Source organism: Anabrus simplex, chromosome 1, assembly GCF_040414725.1.
Source record: "Anabrus simplex isolate iqAnaSimp1 chromosome 1, ASM4041472v1, whole genome shotgun sequence".
NCBI classification, from domain to species: Eukaryota; Metazoa; Arthropoda; class Insecta; order Orthoptera; family Tettigoniidae; genus Anabrus; species Anabrus simplex.
Window position 1 is genome coordinate 504,898,458 of NC_090265.1, and position 16,734 is coordinate 504,915,191.

The following is a 16,734-nucleotide window of genomic DNA, read 5'->3' on the forward strand; positions in this document are numbered from 1 at the left end:
TCATATGTTTTGAGTAACTGAAGTTCTAAACATAGTAAACTGAATTACACTTAGTCCGATGCCCAGTACGGTAGCCTATATCAGCGCTAACTCGATTACGACAAAATATTGACTCACTGACTCACCTGTTGTTTTCCCCTGACTCTTTATATCTGATTGATCTGAAATCAGTATACGTCATAAGATGTATTCCAAAAATAATCGAATATTGGTATTAAACATGAAGAAAGGGGAAAAGCTAGAATTCTGTTAAACCAAAAGCATGACAGAAATTACTTCTGGATTAATAACTTTACGTTTTACTTTTGCATAAAGGAAATTATTCCTCAACCTAACAATGTTGTATGACGATGATGATGATAATGGTGATGATGGTGACAGTGATGATGTTTTAAAGGACCTAACTGTGAAATCATCAACCTCTCGTAATATGTTATATAACGAATTCAGCACAAATGACGTGAAAGGAAGGTTGTTGGAAATGGACAGGTATTCATTCCAGTTGCAGTAACACATTAAAGCACTTCGTGTATTCAATGCGTGCAACTTCGGTTACGAATATGGTTTCTTCTTGACTGAAGATTGTAATTCTTAATGACATATTCACACAGAGTGGAAAACATTATGTTACACGCCAATACGCTCATTGTTAATGAAATATCATGCGCTATGCATTATCCTCGAGATTTTAACTTTAGCAGATAATAAATATACTTGGTAAATATCCAAAGTGCGTCTCGTTGGCTGAATGGCCTTTATCGGGAGGGTCCTGAGTTCAATTACCGGCCCGGTCGAGAATTTCAGTCTTCTGACTCGGGGCTGGGTGTTTGTATTTGTCCAGATACACGCTTTTTAATCTTCACACAACACACCACACTATTAACCACCATAGAAACACACAATAGTGAATACATCCCTCCATATAGGGTTGGCATCCAGCGGTAAAACAGGATGTGGGAAAAGTGGCAGTAGATGAAGAAGAAATACTTACCTGTCATAAATTTATCTCTGCTTGCGTCAGTATCCTTGGATGAATGGTCAGCGTACGGTTACTGAACTAGTCTAGTCTAGTTTAGTTACTATGGGTCAGCGTAGTGGCCTTCGGTTCAGAAGGCCCCGTGGTCGATTTCTTGCAGCGTTGGGGGTCTTGAAGTTTGTTCTGTCCCCAACAACCCTGCAACTCATACGCCGCACATAACGCTATCCCTCGCCACAATTAATTCGCTTTTCCAATTTTCTCATACAAGGCAGGTGCCACCCATCCTCTTTGGAGGATCTGCCTGACAAGGGCTGCACCAGTAATCTAATCTAATACCTCTTTTTTCTTGTGGAGCAAATGGCATCCAGTAAAACTCCTCATTAGGTATGTTCTGCATCCAGGTATTTTACCTCAACCCATGTTATCCCAGTTTCAGTCATTTCCACTCCAACTGTTCGCCTCCAGTTGTTCCACGCTTCCATGCTTCTCATTTTATTTTAGATTTCATTCTAAGACCGACTCTTCAGCTGCTCCGTGCTGTTTTCTTCATGTGTGTCCTATGTATCCCTACTTTCTTTTTCATATTTCTGCATCAGTTGGTTTTTGGTTGATTTTCTTCGACAGGTTTTCGATTGTGATCACTTCAGGCCGTCCTATATTGATGATGCGTCGCAGACAGCAATTCCCGAACACTTGGAGTTAGTGTATGATTTGTGCAGTGAATTTCGATAATTCACAGCCGTATAGAAGAACAGTGCCGGCCCCCGTGGTGTAGGGGTAGCGTGCCTGCCTCTTACCCGGAGGCCCCGGGTTCGATTCCCGGCCAGGTCAGGGATTTTTACCTGGACCTGAGGACTGGTTCGAGGTCCACTCCGCCTACGTGATTAGAATTGAGGAGCTATCTGACGGTGAGCTAGCGGCCCCGGTCTGGAAAACCAAGAATAACGGCCGAGAGGATTCGTCGTGCTGACCACATGACACCTCGTAATCTGCAGGCCTTCGGGCTGAGCAGCGGTCGCTTGGTAGGCCAAGGCCCTTCAAGGGCTGTAGTGCCATGGGGTTGGTTGGTTGGTTGGTTGGTTGGTTGGATAGAAGAACAGTATTGAAAAGTCGGATATTGGTTTTTCGTGAGAGGTCACTGTTCATCCGAGTAGGGTATGGGAGAACGAATGAGCTATTTGCTTTCCGGATTCATCTTCCTCCTCTGTGCCACCAGTCCTTGTCTTTGTGCTCCCTAGTAGGCAAAAACTTTTTTTTGTTATTTGTTACACGTCGCGCCGGCACAGATTGGTATTTTGGAGATGATGGGAGAGGAAACCCCTAGGAATGGGAAGGACGCGGCCGTGGCCTTAATTAAGGTACAGCCCCAGCATTTGCCTAATGTGAAAATGGGAAACCACGGAGTAGGCAAAATAACTAACTTCTTCTGTTTGTTTGCCAGATATTGTGAGCTGGTTGTTTGCAATACCATTGATTCTAGCAATAGTCACATGAAATTATTAATATATATAATTTCTGTTTATATTAACATCTTACCACGATCCAGTCAATATGACGACAAGGTAGTAAACAATGTACACAAAACCACACACATATATTATTAATAATATTACTATACTCAGAACGTTGTTTCGTAGAACTACATGACGTTGAAAATGAGAAACTATCTTTATTCCTATTGTAGGAAACAATAGTTTACATTTAAGCTAAAACACTGAGAAGAGTAAAGACTGCCTGTCCGAGGTTGTAAAGGTGTGTTGGGTTCACTCGAAAGAAGTGGGTTCGATTCCCCGTCAGAAAGTCGAAAAATTCACGAAACATTTCCACTTCCGGAGGTGCATATGGACCGGAGGTTCATCCAGCCTATACCAAAAATGAGTACCAGGTTAATTCTTGGGGGCAAAGGTGGCCGGGCGTAAAGCTGACCACTCTCCCCGCAACCAAGCGCCGTGGTTACGGATAGTGGAAGCCTTTGCCTTACACCTCTACAAAGGCCTTCATGGCCTGTACCCAAATGGCTTCACTTATTAATGATAAGAGTGGCGCGACTAAACAGGAAAGAAAGCTTTGAAACAGTGACATGAAGTAAGGGAATTTTAGAAGCTGCCTCTTCTGCAATATTGAGGATTTAAGAGTGTACACCTACACGGATTTGCTTTAAGAATATGCAAAGTGGTTATGTTATTTGCTTGAGATGAAGGTCAGTGATTAGCGAGTGGAAAGGAAAATGCACGTTATGAGTCGTAGATAAAACAAACATCACGAATGGGCTAGTCTAATACTATTTTTATGCGGAAAGCGATTTTAATGATAATAGTAATAATGCTACAGGTTATACTTACTACGTTTAGGGGTTTTTGGAGATAGAGGTACCGGAAATTTGTCTACCTGGAATTCTTTTATGTGGAGGTTAATCTACCGACTCGAGGCTGGCGAATTTTGATACCTTCAAATTCTAACGGACTGAGCCGGGATAGAATCGGCGACCTTGGGCTCAGAAAACAGTACTTCTTCAGTGTAAGCCACTCAGTCCGGCCGTAAACTATTGAACGTTCACTAACTGATAGTGGTTTTCGAAGATGCCCAAAGATTGAAATTTTTGCCTACAAAATTAATGTTCCAGTAGAATAAACTGAAGTTAATGCCTGAGTGATCGACAGTGCTGACCTGCTGGTCTGCAGTCACAAGGTTTAAACAGATTATGGAATTGAAGTATTGACCGAAAAGTCAACATACGTCTTTCAGCCACAATCGACACTACTTCTTCCTTTTCCTGGTCCACATTATTGGAGTCGGCAGTTGATGATTTGGCTCAGTTTTACGAGCAGATATTCTTATTGATGCCAGACCTATATAGACAGATGTTTTCACTACTGCGTGTATCTGTGTTGGTTTGTTGTGTGGAATGTTGTATGTAGAAGAGAAGTGCATTACGACGAACCAGAGGAATTAATGATACGCAGTTAAAAACCATCAGCCCGACCGTGAATCAAGCCTACGCTCTCTTAACCGAAGGTTAGTGCTCTGACCATACAGCTAACCAACCGGACGATCGACACCACCTTTCTATATATGAAAGCTAATTATGGATAATGTAGGTTCATGAGAGATGAAGTCTACACATGAAATTCAATGCAGTTTATTATAGTTTAAAGGTAGTATACGTTTCCTCGAAGGAATTACTTGTTCAAAAGCAACACACGGACAGCGTTATCAACAGCCGTATAGACCATGCGCGTACTCTGCCGTCGTCATAGTTACCATAAACCATTGTTAAGTTCAAAGTGTGAAAAATAAACATATTTATGTACAGTGAGTTTCTTTCATCGGTCGGCCGGCGGGCGCGCGATGCCTGCTGCCAGCCTGCCGTTGACGCACTACTCGCCCCTCAGCGTCATAGCAACAAGCATGGCAATTCCCCAACGACATTAAAGATATATAGACTGCTAAACATACTCGTTACAGCGCCCCTGGTTGAAGCACAGCGAACTAACTTTTGCCTAAAACTGTCATGGCGGCTGCCACTTCTTGGTCTTGACAGTTAGCCCTTATCAGTTCAATGAATTGATGAGATTATACGTTATTGCAAATTAAAGATATATTTAAGAATAAACACGACATTTTCAAACATGCTTAATGTTGCATTGACGTTATAATGAAATAAGCGCAGTGAATATGGTGAGCATTTGCTTGGTTAAAACGAGAAGTACGTATGTAGAAGAATGGATAATTCGGCGTCATGCACTAACAATAAAGTAATTCACTACAGAAAGACATGTTATACGTACAGTAGTTCATTAAGGAATTCACACGCATAGAGAAAGATACCCTGCCTTTTCATGACATACCTTCAGTGTCATTCTGCTATCATTTTTGAATTTTGCTTCTTTGTCTGGTTTGTTACGTTTTACGCTTTTTGCTACTTATGGCTACTTTCTAAGAACTGCTGTGCGACATGTAGCACAGACGTCCGTTGGTTGCGGTGTACAATATCTCTACGGCATCCTCTGCCTGTCGTAAGGGGCCACTAAATGGGGTAACCCCAGATTCTAAAGTTGAGACCACCGGACCCCTGGTTGAGTGTAGCATTCCTTCCACATACGGTATCCTACCAGCTTTACCACTTTAATATTTCTACCGGACCTCACTTGGTCAAACCTCGCCTGACTTCATTCGACTGAATTCATAGCCTACATTTATTTATTTATTTATTTATTTATTTATTTATTTATTTATTTATTTATTTATTTATTTATTTATTTATTTTAACCTTGCACACCTTCTCAAAGACCGTACTCCATCACACAACAACTTCTGCAGAGCCTTTCTATGGCAGATTCAGAGGAAATAAGCATATGTTTTGCCTACAAGTGTCATGGCTGCCAGTGGTTCAAGTAGATTCAAAGATGGCCATCAGATTAGCAGTCTATATCTTTAATGTCGTTGCAATTCCCTCACTTTGTGCTACCCGCTTGGAACCTTTAAAAAGTGTTGATCTATCGATCCAACTCTTCTCGAGTTCTGAAATTTAGTTTGAGTTATAATTCTCATAATGCCTTCACATGTGTACACAGTACAGCAAAGGGTATTTACGAGGGCTGTAAATAAAGTAGTGGCAACGTAGTCCAGACACTCGCAGGAGATAGGACATGCGCAAATAGCATATGGGAGCGATCAGGTGGCGCCGTTGTCGATCTGTACTGTGCATGTGATTGGCATCCAGTTGGGAGTGTTGTTGCTGTGTGGCGTCGAAGTGAAGAGTGTCGCTTTCACCTCTCTAAAGCATATTTTCAAAAGGTGATCTGCGTTCGAGGTCGCCTGTGACAAAAATGCATCAGAATGTTATCGAGAATGACCTGATGCCTGTGGTGAGAATGCTTTAAGACGGTTGAACGATGGGTCAAAGCGTTCCGTGCGGATTTGCACAGCACAGGTCGGTCGTCCATTCCGCAAGATCAGATTGACATAATGAGTGGTGTCGTTTCCGTTGATCATCAATGGACTGTCCGAGAATTATCCATAGAGGCATCTGTACTCAGCACAGTAGGTCGCCCCGTCGCTGCCATCAACAGAAAACGCCTTGCCAACGGTCCCCAATGGCTTCCCGACATTTGGCAAAAGACTTTGCGGGAGACAACATTAAAGGAATGTAATGCAATTGTACTTGTTAGTTCATTAAACAATGCGTTCTATCAATATTGCCACTACAGCCCTTGTATTTACGATAGTTATGTGTAAACAGTGTCTTACAGGAAAGTCGCTAGACGATTCATAACACATTTCCCGTCACGGTCCCCATATTTAACAGTTTGCGACTATTTTATGGGGGAACTTAAAAGTAAAGTGTGTGAAATAAATCCCCGCACGTTAGACGAACTGAAAGAACCGTATCAAGAGAGAAATAGCCTCAATTGCGGAAGACGAACTAATGCGGGTTAAGCGGAGTTTCCCAACAGGTTGTCAAAAACGTGTTGATGCAGGAGGAGAACATTTCCAACACCTTCTGTCATAAGGCACGTTCTTAGTTTCATATCTTTAATTGTTATCCCGTGTCATGCACGCACAAAGTGAGGGAAGTGGCGTGTTTGTTGCTGTTCCTCCAAGTGGAGAGTGATGAGGTAGGCAGTCATCGCTACACCCCCTCCCCCCCACCTCTCGCCCGACCAAAGACAGAACCTCCCTGTACTATATGCTTCTTGTATCTCTTTGGGCATTTTGAACAGTGCCAGGACAAATAATACGGGTTCATTAGAATAAAATATTAGTAATAATTATAATCACGTTGCAAATCATTATGTAATATTAATTAAACAATAACGGCCGAGCACAATCCCTTGGAATAAATGAAAGTTGCTCTAAAATGGAGTGATTCAAGTCGGATAAGAAAATATATTAAATATGATTTTTAATTTAGTGGTTTGTGTTGATTCATTGATATAGAAGTTCCCTCTTCATCATCATCGTTACAATTATCTCGAAGTTCAGGATTCCAGTGTTTGCTTAATGTGGGTTACTAGGGTTGAGGTAATGTAATCAACGTAGGCTTTGGAATGAAAAGGGGTCAAAGAAGATACTAACAAAAATAGTTCGGCACTTTTTGACAGAATGCGTTCCTAATTTCATTTTAAAACATTTCAAAATTCAGAACCTTACCGCAAAAATAGTTTCAACTTGATCTAACTTGTTGAATAATAAAGGAAGAATTTCATGCAAAGTTTGAACAGCATTTGTTGAATATTGAAAATTGCTCAATCATGTGCTTTGTGAATTAATTGAACACCTATTAAAATGATATGGAGAAACTTTATCTACTGCCAGTATAACACAAAAAGACTATGTTAAGTAATTTGAAATAATCTATGAAAACAAACAGAGAAAAGGAGAGAGTTTACTAGAAAAATAGGAAAGAGGAATTTGGTGAAAGGTTTTCTGTACTTCATAGTTAATGTAACGAAAGGCAAAGAAGTGTAACTCACTCGACATAATAATGAATGTATTCGCAGATCCCTATGCTTCTAGTTCGCGTAAGTTGTAGCTTCATGACGAAGCATATTCTGTAACTGCAGATTTTTCTTGTTGGTTGAGACATAACGTGGTCCTTTCACATTTCATAACTGGAGTCTTAATGCAATTGCTTGTTTGCTAGCGATAGAATTGGTAGAAATTCCTAGGGATCTTGTACAGCCCGAGACGAAACAATAGGGTCGTCTATATCTGTCCACGAAAAAAAAAATCAACCAATATTTGCTGTACCGGTAAAGTAGAAATCCAAATGTTCCCGATTTTATCCAGGATTGTTCTGGCTTCTTCGTTCATTTATTTTCTAGTTTTTAGCAACTGTATACTACGAGATGGAGTTAAGAAACGTTAAGAAGCACAACCGGATAAATGTCTTAGGTACTACCTATAGCAAGCAGCAAGAAGATCTATTTCTTGTGATATAGGGTCTGTACAGTGCTATCCTCTGGTAAATGTAGAACAAATTTATTACTGTCATCGATCTCCCGGTCAGATCTTAGACTCTGACAATATGAAATTGAAGTATGAACGATGCTAGTAACGCATTTTCTTATATAGCGAGGCCCTTTAATGAATGGCGTTAATTTATTGCTTATAGGATGGATGGTTTATAGGTTTCAATGGGTTTGGCAGACTAATACCTCAGTGAGTCGTCTTCTGGATTTCTACGACAGCTGATAGTGAATCTGATTTTATTCAACCAGCTTTACGACTCAACTGTTCATATACTGTATATACATCATGCTATTACCAGAATAGGCAGAATAACATATCAAATCTTTCTCTTGTGTATGCATTATCGTTGATTTTTCAATTTCCAACAATTTTACTACCTCTTTCTCCAACTTTCTTCAGTGTTTAGTTTTAATGTTTTTATTTTTATTTTTAGAAGCTCTGAATCCTAATATCGCGTCAAACACTATTATTTTATTGCGTAGTTTCTTTCAATACATTATGTTTTGTCATGATGTTTCTCTTCTCTTTGGGATACAAGAATCTTCCAATCATTAGGTCACTGTAACCATTAACCTTGAGTGCAGCATTCTTCCGCTCTGCAGTTGATGACTTGCAGGTTCTTTTAAATCGTTTCGTGAGATTCGTGAGGTTACTGAGAAGTGGTGTGAGGGCAGACCACACTAAAGAATGGTAAAGGAGCTTAACTGGTAGGTACTGAAGTTATGGTATTCACACCTAATTCCACCGCAACTGTTATTATCTAAGAACAATACTTATGCTTAGCTTGTGTAAGTGCTGTAATATTGAGTATGCAGTCATATCTTGATTACGATAGATTACAGATTTGATAGATTTGCCATGGCTTTAATCTCCGTTTGCGAAGCTTTTTCGGCGGTCGGTTAAAATGTTTGTTTTAGGGTGACGGGTAAATTCAATATTTATTGAATGTTAGCAAACAAAATGAATAAAATAGAAGACAAGAAGTAGTGATGCTACATGTTTTGTGGTTGGATGTTCTTTAATTTAAAGAAATAGTTAATATTTGATTTTCTGTAATTTTTCAAAAGAGAGAAACAGAAAGAGACAATGGGAATGAATTGAAGCATCGAACAGTGAAACAAAACTTTACATTTTCTTCTTTATCGTTCATGTTAAATAAGTATATTATTAAATGTATTCTTCTCCTTATTGTTATTTTACTTCTTCTTAACCTTGGCGTTTATACAGCATTTGCTAAGCCATATGGCCTCTGTGGCAGCTTCCTCAGCCGTACTTCTAATATTTTTTTTACTGTCTCTAATATCAGAAAGCTCTTCTGTTCAATGTACACAGCTGAGCGAACACTATTTCGGCTCTCTCTTCCGAATAATATCCTTGGACTAACCGAGAATCGATCCAGAGGCGTCTGGTTAACAGACACTCTATCCGTACGCCAAGGCACTACCATTATTTTTCTTCTTCTCCTCCTCATCCTCTTCTTATTATTATTATTTGAGCACAATTGGCTCTATATGGGAATCTGAAATATTCTCAAGAATTTTCAGTGAACATTTTATGTTAATAAATTATCAGGTCATCTCGTGTGTCCGTCTAGGATGGTAGAAATGTAATGCCTAACATGATATGACTACTGAGCTTATCTAGTGAGTGTCACGAAGAAAGGCAGCAATACATCGTAAAGCAATCGATTTTTAGACACAGATAATTTGAACTGTCACGTGGACACACAAGATTTTGTACATAAATTTGCATTTTCACTTTAAAAATTTGTCAACACTCAACACTCGCAAAATTATTAAATATTGAGGTTTATCGACAAATACATTCAGAAAGAATTGATAGGCGTGAATTTTGAGATCTATAATTCTAGGTTCAGTTCATAGTACAGCAAAATACTCAACAAGAAGCAACAAACAACAGCCTTGAAGGCAATCCATCTCCTTACAGTCCATGAAGGCCTTTGGAGGAGTGGAAGGTAAAGGCTTCCCCATTCTCCGTAACCTCAGCAGTAAGTGGTTAGCTCCGTGCCCGGCTGTCTTTGCAGCTAGGAATTCAACTGGTACTCATTTCTGGTGTAGGGTGAGTAAACGTCAGGGCCATGTGTCGCTCCAGAAGTGGAAAAATCTCTTCTTAAATGTCTCGACTTTCTGACGGAGAATCGAATCCATGTCCTTCCGGGTAAGCCGAGGACATCTTTATCGCTTCTTCTAGATAGCCTTTCCCGCAGCCTTAAGGGGAATTTGAATGTCCTGGCTCATCAATGAATTTACCAAATTTATGTTCCTGTATCTCTGAAACTTTTAAATATGTAGAGCTGTTTCGGGATGATTTCGCAACTGTACTGAACTAGCGTTAAGTGTTTCTTATGGTATCAATGAGCTTTCTCAGGAATTCTGCCTCAATGTGAGAGGTAAGCAACAGGACTTGATCACAGCTGCAGCGTCTGGGTCCGAAGGCTGTTTGATCTGGTTACTAACAATTCTGTGAAGGAATGAAGAGATCGTTGGACAACCACCACATACGTTTCCCTACACAACATCTTCTATGGTGAACACTTTGCCAGAATATTCCATTTACAACGTAAGATGTGGAGCACTCTGATTAGAGTCAGGTCAAACCATGGAAGATGCAAGGGCTGACTTTAAAACTGGAAATATGTTTCAACAACAGCGTGCAACAAAGGCGCCTCACGACAAACAGTCCTCCGCGTGACTGCAAAGTGCGGGCCCAGTGACTTCCTCGGATCAACAGTTGAACCTATACACTGGCTTAAATAACTCTGTCTTCAACTACGATGTGATGTTCATGGAGAGATATAGGTTTCTTGTTTTTGTGTGTATTATAAATATAAACTGTATATATGTATTACATCTTTGCCATACGCTAATAAATAAATAAATAAATAAATAAATAAATAAATAAATAAATAAATAAATAAATAAATAAAAGCTTGAAATCAAGAGCTCGACAATGGGTAGCTATATTTGTCGACTTCCAGAAAGCATACGACTCAGTAGATAGAATTACTCTTTACAATACATTAAGAGAACTAGGACTTAACGACAAGATCAACAGGCTGGTGCAAGCAACCTTGCACAATACCACAGCCAGAGTAAAGTTTAGAGGACAACTCTCGGAGAGTTTCGCCATTAAAACAGGGGTGAGACAAGGAGATGGCATCTCATGTATATTATTTAACTGCGTTCTGGAAAAGATAATTAGAGAGTGGATGAGATTCCTTCCAGAGAACACTGGATTACGGATGGGGATTAAAGCAGACAACCTGAGGATACCATGCCTAGCCTTTGCAGACGATCTGACTTTATTGGCAAATGACATACAGGAGGCTACTACTCAGCTCCAAACACTGCACTCAATAGCGGCTAAAACGGGTCTTTTGATCAACATAGGAAAGACCGAGTTTGTTACTAACATCAAAGATGCCCCTGGAAAGATGAGAGTCAGTGATAATATCTACATCAAGAGAGTCAAAAGTGTAAAGTACCTTGGGGAATGGTTCTCAGAGGACCTCAGCGAAACAATGGCTCTTGAACACAGGAGACTCAAACTAGATAAGGCTTACCATGCCTGTAGAAAGCTGTATGCTTCAAAAAATCTGTCGATGAATGTCAAACTAAGACACTACAATGCAGTAATCAGACCGTCAGTCCTCTATGCAGCAGAGTGTCTATATTTAACTAAGAAGACCCCACTAAGAGCCCTCGAGGTACAAGAAAGAAAGTTCCTGAGACGGATAGTGGGACCAAGAATTTTACCAGATGGAAGCCGATGGTATCAACCAAATCGTGAGCTATATAAACACCAAGAAAATCTCATAGATGCCATCAGAAGAAGGCGACTGGCTTTTTACGGACACCTATCCAGAATGGACTCAAATAGATTATCTCATAGGATCTTCAAGGCTGCTAACAAGGGCAAAGCTACTGGGTTCATGTGGATGAAGCAAGTGGAGAAGGACCTTTCGGAACTCCACATAAATCAAAACGACATAGCTGATCGGAGTAACTATCATACAACTCTTAAAACTAAATCCTTTGTAACATCCCTCACAGAAGTTACCCACAGACCAAAAGACGAGACCAGGAAATGGTCTGAGGAACGTAAGATTGAATTTAGCCGGAAAATGAAGGACTACTGGGCCATCAGGAAAGCTCGAGGTACCAACAAGAAAACAGCTGCCAAACCAGCCGCTAAGAACACCAATTGTGGCAAACAACGACGATGACTTCAAGAAACAGCTAAAACACAAGCACCGTGGTCCATAGATGGCCCTAACGAATTAAAAAAAAAAAAAAAGCTTGATTAAGATTTGAGATTTCTTTTCATTGTAAGCCATTTTAACAAGGATTATTGCATTAAAAATTCAAACTTTTTAGGCCTTTTCAATCGTGAACTTAATTTAGAATATTACATAAGTTTATCCGATTCAGACAATGAGCAAGATTTTACTATGACTTTGGTTTAGTGATCTTTCATATTTGTTTTAGGAAGATGATGAAAATTTGTATGTTATCCAGCCAGTAGTTTGTAAGATAGGGATATTTATTGTATTCAGAGTGTGGGGTACAACAAGCTGTTGTCAAAGGAACTCGTTATGAATAGACAGCTCATACGATGAAGCGCTTAACTACTAACCAAACTCTGAACTTTAAGTAGTCGTACTTGGTTTGACAGTACTTAAATTGAACAACATGTAAATTAAATAAATGTCAGAAATTTGTGTCTAGAACGAGTTTCCCAACAACTAATATACCAGATTTATATTGCATGAGGGAAAACTAGAAATGTCTAATTTTCCATTTTTTAAGTTCCGACTCCCTTAACTGCAAATTACACTCTACCGTGGCACTGTGGCTGATAACAGTGCCTAGCGCACATTAAGAGTAGACACTTTATAAATACGGTATATTTGGATGCCAAAATACTTTCCTAATATCTATCAGACGGATTTAAATGATACTTGGCGAATAATCAATTAAGATATCCTAAATTTAAGGGTGAAAATAATTTTGCCGTAAAGTGTTAGTGTTATAATTAATTTGGGGCTGTCTAGCCGAGGCGGTAAAGGCGTGCTAGGTTCACTCGGAAGGACATGGGTTCGATTCCCAGCCAGTAAGTCGAAACATTTAAGAAGCGATATTTCCACTTCTGGTTAATTACTGGGGGCTAATGCAGCCGGGCGTAAAGCTAACCCCTCTATGCCACTTAGTACCAATGGTTACGGATAGACTAGTGGAAGCCTTTACCTTACACTCCTCCAAAGGTCTTCAAGGATTTTACGGAGATTGGTTTGATTTTTCTTGAAATAATTAATTGATGAAACATAGCTAGGCAGCTGAAAGCAGTTAACTAACGATGGCGTAGAATAATCTTGCGTATGTATTGTAAAAATGTACTGATAATTATATTTTAAAGTCACATGAAATATTGTATAGGCCCTACTGATATTTTTACGACACGAACAGACTTTCAGGCTCTAGGTATAAACGTGCATGCTTTTATTATACATTTGTATTACACAAATGAAGAATGCCAGATCCCTGTTTAGAATCACTCATTTTGTCATGCTGTGGACGGCCTATGTAAGAATGCCAGGCGTGGAGTGGTGTTCTGATGACCTAATAGACCATGCCTTCGATACACGACGTCCTTTTAAAACTACAGCAACCATTTATTATTTTTATCCAGATAAATATTATTTTACGGCAGAAGTATCGTCAACATTACATTTATAATGGCGTGGTCTGCGGTGTAGGGGGCAACGCGTCCACCTGTCCGCGTTCGATTCACGGCCGATTCAGGGGTTTTTAATTGTAAATGATGAATATCCCTGGCCTCGGGAATGCGTGTTTGTGTCGTCCTTAATGTTCCTTTCCTCACATTCAACACTTTACACTTCCGCCATTTCCAAATACACGCAGGTTCACAACATATGGTGCATAGTAGGGGCAAAAGATTTTCTTAGGCGGACGCCCCGAATAAATAGCATTCCAAAAAAGTTTATGTCTTAATTAATCATCGTACCAATTTTCATAAAATTTGTCTGATCTAACCCGAACATTTTACCTTGTAGCTGAGAGAGAAATATTAAAAACCTTCATGGTTCAAAGTCCTCTATTCTCACTAAAGTTAAATTGAATTCTTTGTTCGTGTTATTATGACGTCTGTGATATTCATAGAATGTGGACGCGAGTTAAGTAGCCTATACTCTGAAGAATTCTCAGGAAAGTCTCGTCATTGTAGAGGTAGCACGAACTCTAATTATCACGTTAGAGTGTATCTTGATAAATAACAACAGCCTCAGAGCCAACTGCTACTGTGTCATTATCTTATGATCATTTCAGAGGTGAGGAGTGCACGAGCATTGACATGCTGCAAGTGGATTTCACTGTGGAAGATCAGTTCTTTCTACAAAGGTCATAAAATCAAAATTTGAAGGTAGCAAGTGTCAGAGCACATGTACAGGACACATTTAAATGAGCACGTCTACATTGCAACTATTTGTTCCTAGATGGAAATAAGCTCGTCATCCTCTGTGGTGTTGTTTGCTAGATCGTGTGTTGTATCTTGGCTGTGGTCGGTGGCATTTCAGGGTGGTTAAATTCAACAGTTCCGAATCGTTGGCTTCTAGCACATAAAGGTATTACTGTTGGCAAAATTCTGACACTTCCGCGTTTCTAAATTATTAGCAATTGAAGGGGACGAAACAAATAAGTAGTTATTTAAAAAAAATCCACTCCTTCTCTCCATAACAAAATATAATAAGCAGATTCAAAATATCATTCAATAATCAAAATTTAAATTCCAAGTAGGGAAACATAATTTAATTTCACGGATTGGAGGTATCAAATCAACAGAAGCTGGATGTATTCAGGCCTTGACAGCCGTGAAATAACCAGCATTTCATCCCAGTGTGTCAGCGGGCTCATCAGTTTGAATACTACACTTCTCCAAGACACTGGCTGTTAACTGTTGAGATATAGGCCTATATCTTTTTGCATTCAATTCTTACCCTAAGGGATAGGGCGGGCCACATACAGGGCGAGACCATATCTCTGGCCAAGAGATGTGTATCGCTGATTTGACGTGGCTGAGAAGGGAGCGGCTGTGGTTCATTATAGGAAATACCCTGTATTTGCCTGACGTGACAGTGGGAAATCACAGAAAACCATTCTCAGGACAGCCCACCCTCTTCCCGAATGCAGAACCCGGTTCTGTCTCTCAAGGCGTACTGCTTGGTTTGAATAATAATAACAATAAAATGTTGTTTGTTTTATGGCTCACTAACTATTTTTACTGTTTTCAGAGACGCCGAGGTGCCATAAATTTGTCCCGTGGAAGTTCTTTTACGTGCCTTAAATATATCGACGCGGGTCTGACGTGTTTGAGCATCTTCAAAGTGTAAGTTTTACTTGAGTTTAACTGCTTTTGTATATCTGTAATTTCCTCTCTAACAGTATAACCGTGATTTTAAGTTCATCCCGATTCATCTTAAATGAACGAAGTTCGGGCACTCATAACGGGTAAATTGAGGAAATGAATTTTCTTAGTTTTTTTATTGCCGGGATTAGTGGTTCAGACGGTAGAACCTTCTCAGCCCAAGTCGATAGGTTAGGTACTTGGACGTTAAAACTATAACATTATTATTATTATTATTATTATTATTATTATTATTATTATTATTATTATTATTATAATGCTATTTGTTTTACGTCCCACTAACTGCTTTTCGGTCTTCGGAGACGCCGAGGTGCCGGAATTTAGTCCCGCAGGAGTTCTTTTACGTGCCAGTAAATCTACCGACACGAGGCTGACGTATTTGAGCACCTTCAAATACCACCGGACTGAGCCAGGATCGAACCTGCCAAGTTGGGGTCAGAAGGCCAGCGCCTCAACCGTCTGAGCCACTCAGCCCGGCGTTATTATTATTATTATTATTATTATTATTATTATTATTATTATTATTATTATTATTATTATTATTATTATTATTATTATTATTATTATTATTATTATTATTATTATTATTATTATTAGCTATACGGTAACACAGAAAAGTATTACTGAAGTGATGTCACTATTTTAATGTTAATCCAATTTGTTTAATTTTTTTGTACAGACGCAGTAGATGAACACCAACTACTTGATAGCATTCACACTTCCTTCACTATGTTGATGTAATATGCATAACACTTATCCTCAGCATTAGAGAACGTTGTGTTGAAATGCAACTTCTCGGCATAATGGCTGAAACAAGTAATACATGATCACTCATTGGCGAGTGTCACCGTGCGCGTTGTGGGATGTAACTCATCTTAATAAGCTTTCCCGGGCTTCTATTCACAAAAACAAATTGCAAAATATTCAGCATGAATTTATGTTCAACTTGAATTTCACAGTGTCTTCACGCTTATTATCATAAATAGTGGTTGACACTTTGACTGAAGAAACGGATTTTGTAGGCTAGCATTTCACATTTTACTGTATTGATGACTCCTTTCATCTATCCAGTTTCACTCCTATTAACAGTTTGCTGCTGTACCTCTCCTTGACGGGTTAATTGTTTACAATTGCAGCAGCATTGTTATCTAGCGGAGATGAGTGGCACTAGTAGCATCGGAAAATACTTCAACCTAATTAACCTACAATCAGTGAGTATAAACTTATTGTTGATCCTTTAGAACGCGCGTTTAAATACACAAAATTGCAATTTTATGGAGAACCGTTAGGGTTACAAGGAAAACGCTAATGAACTTTCT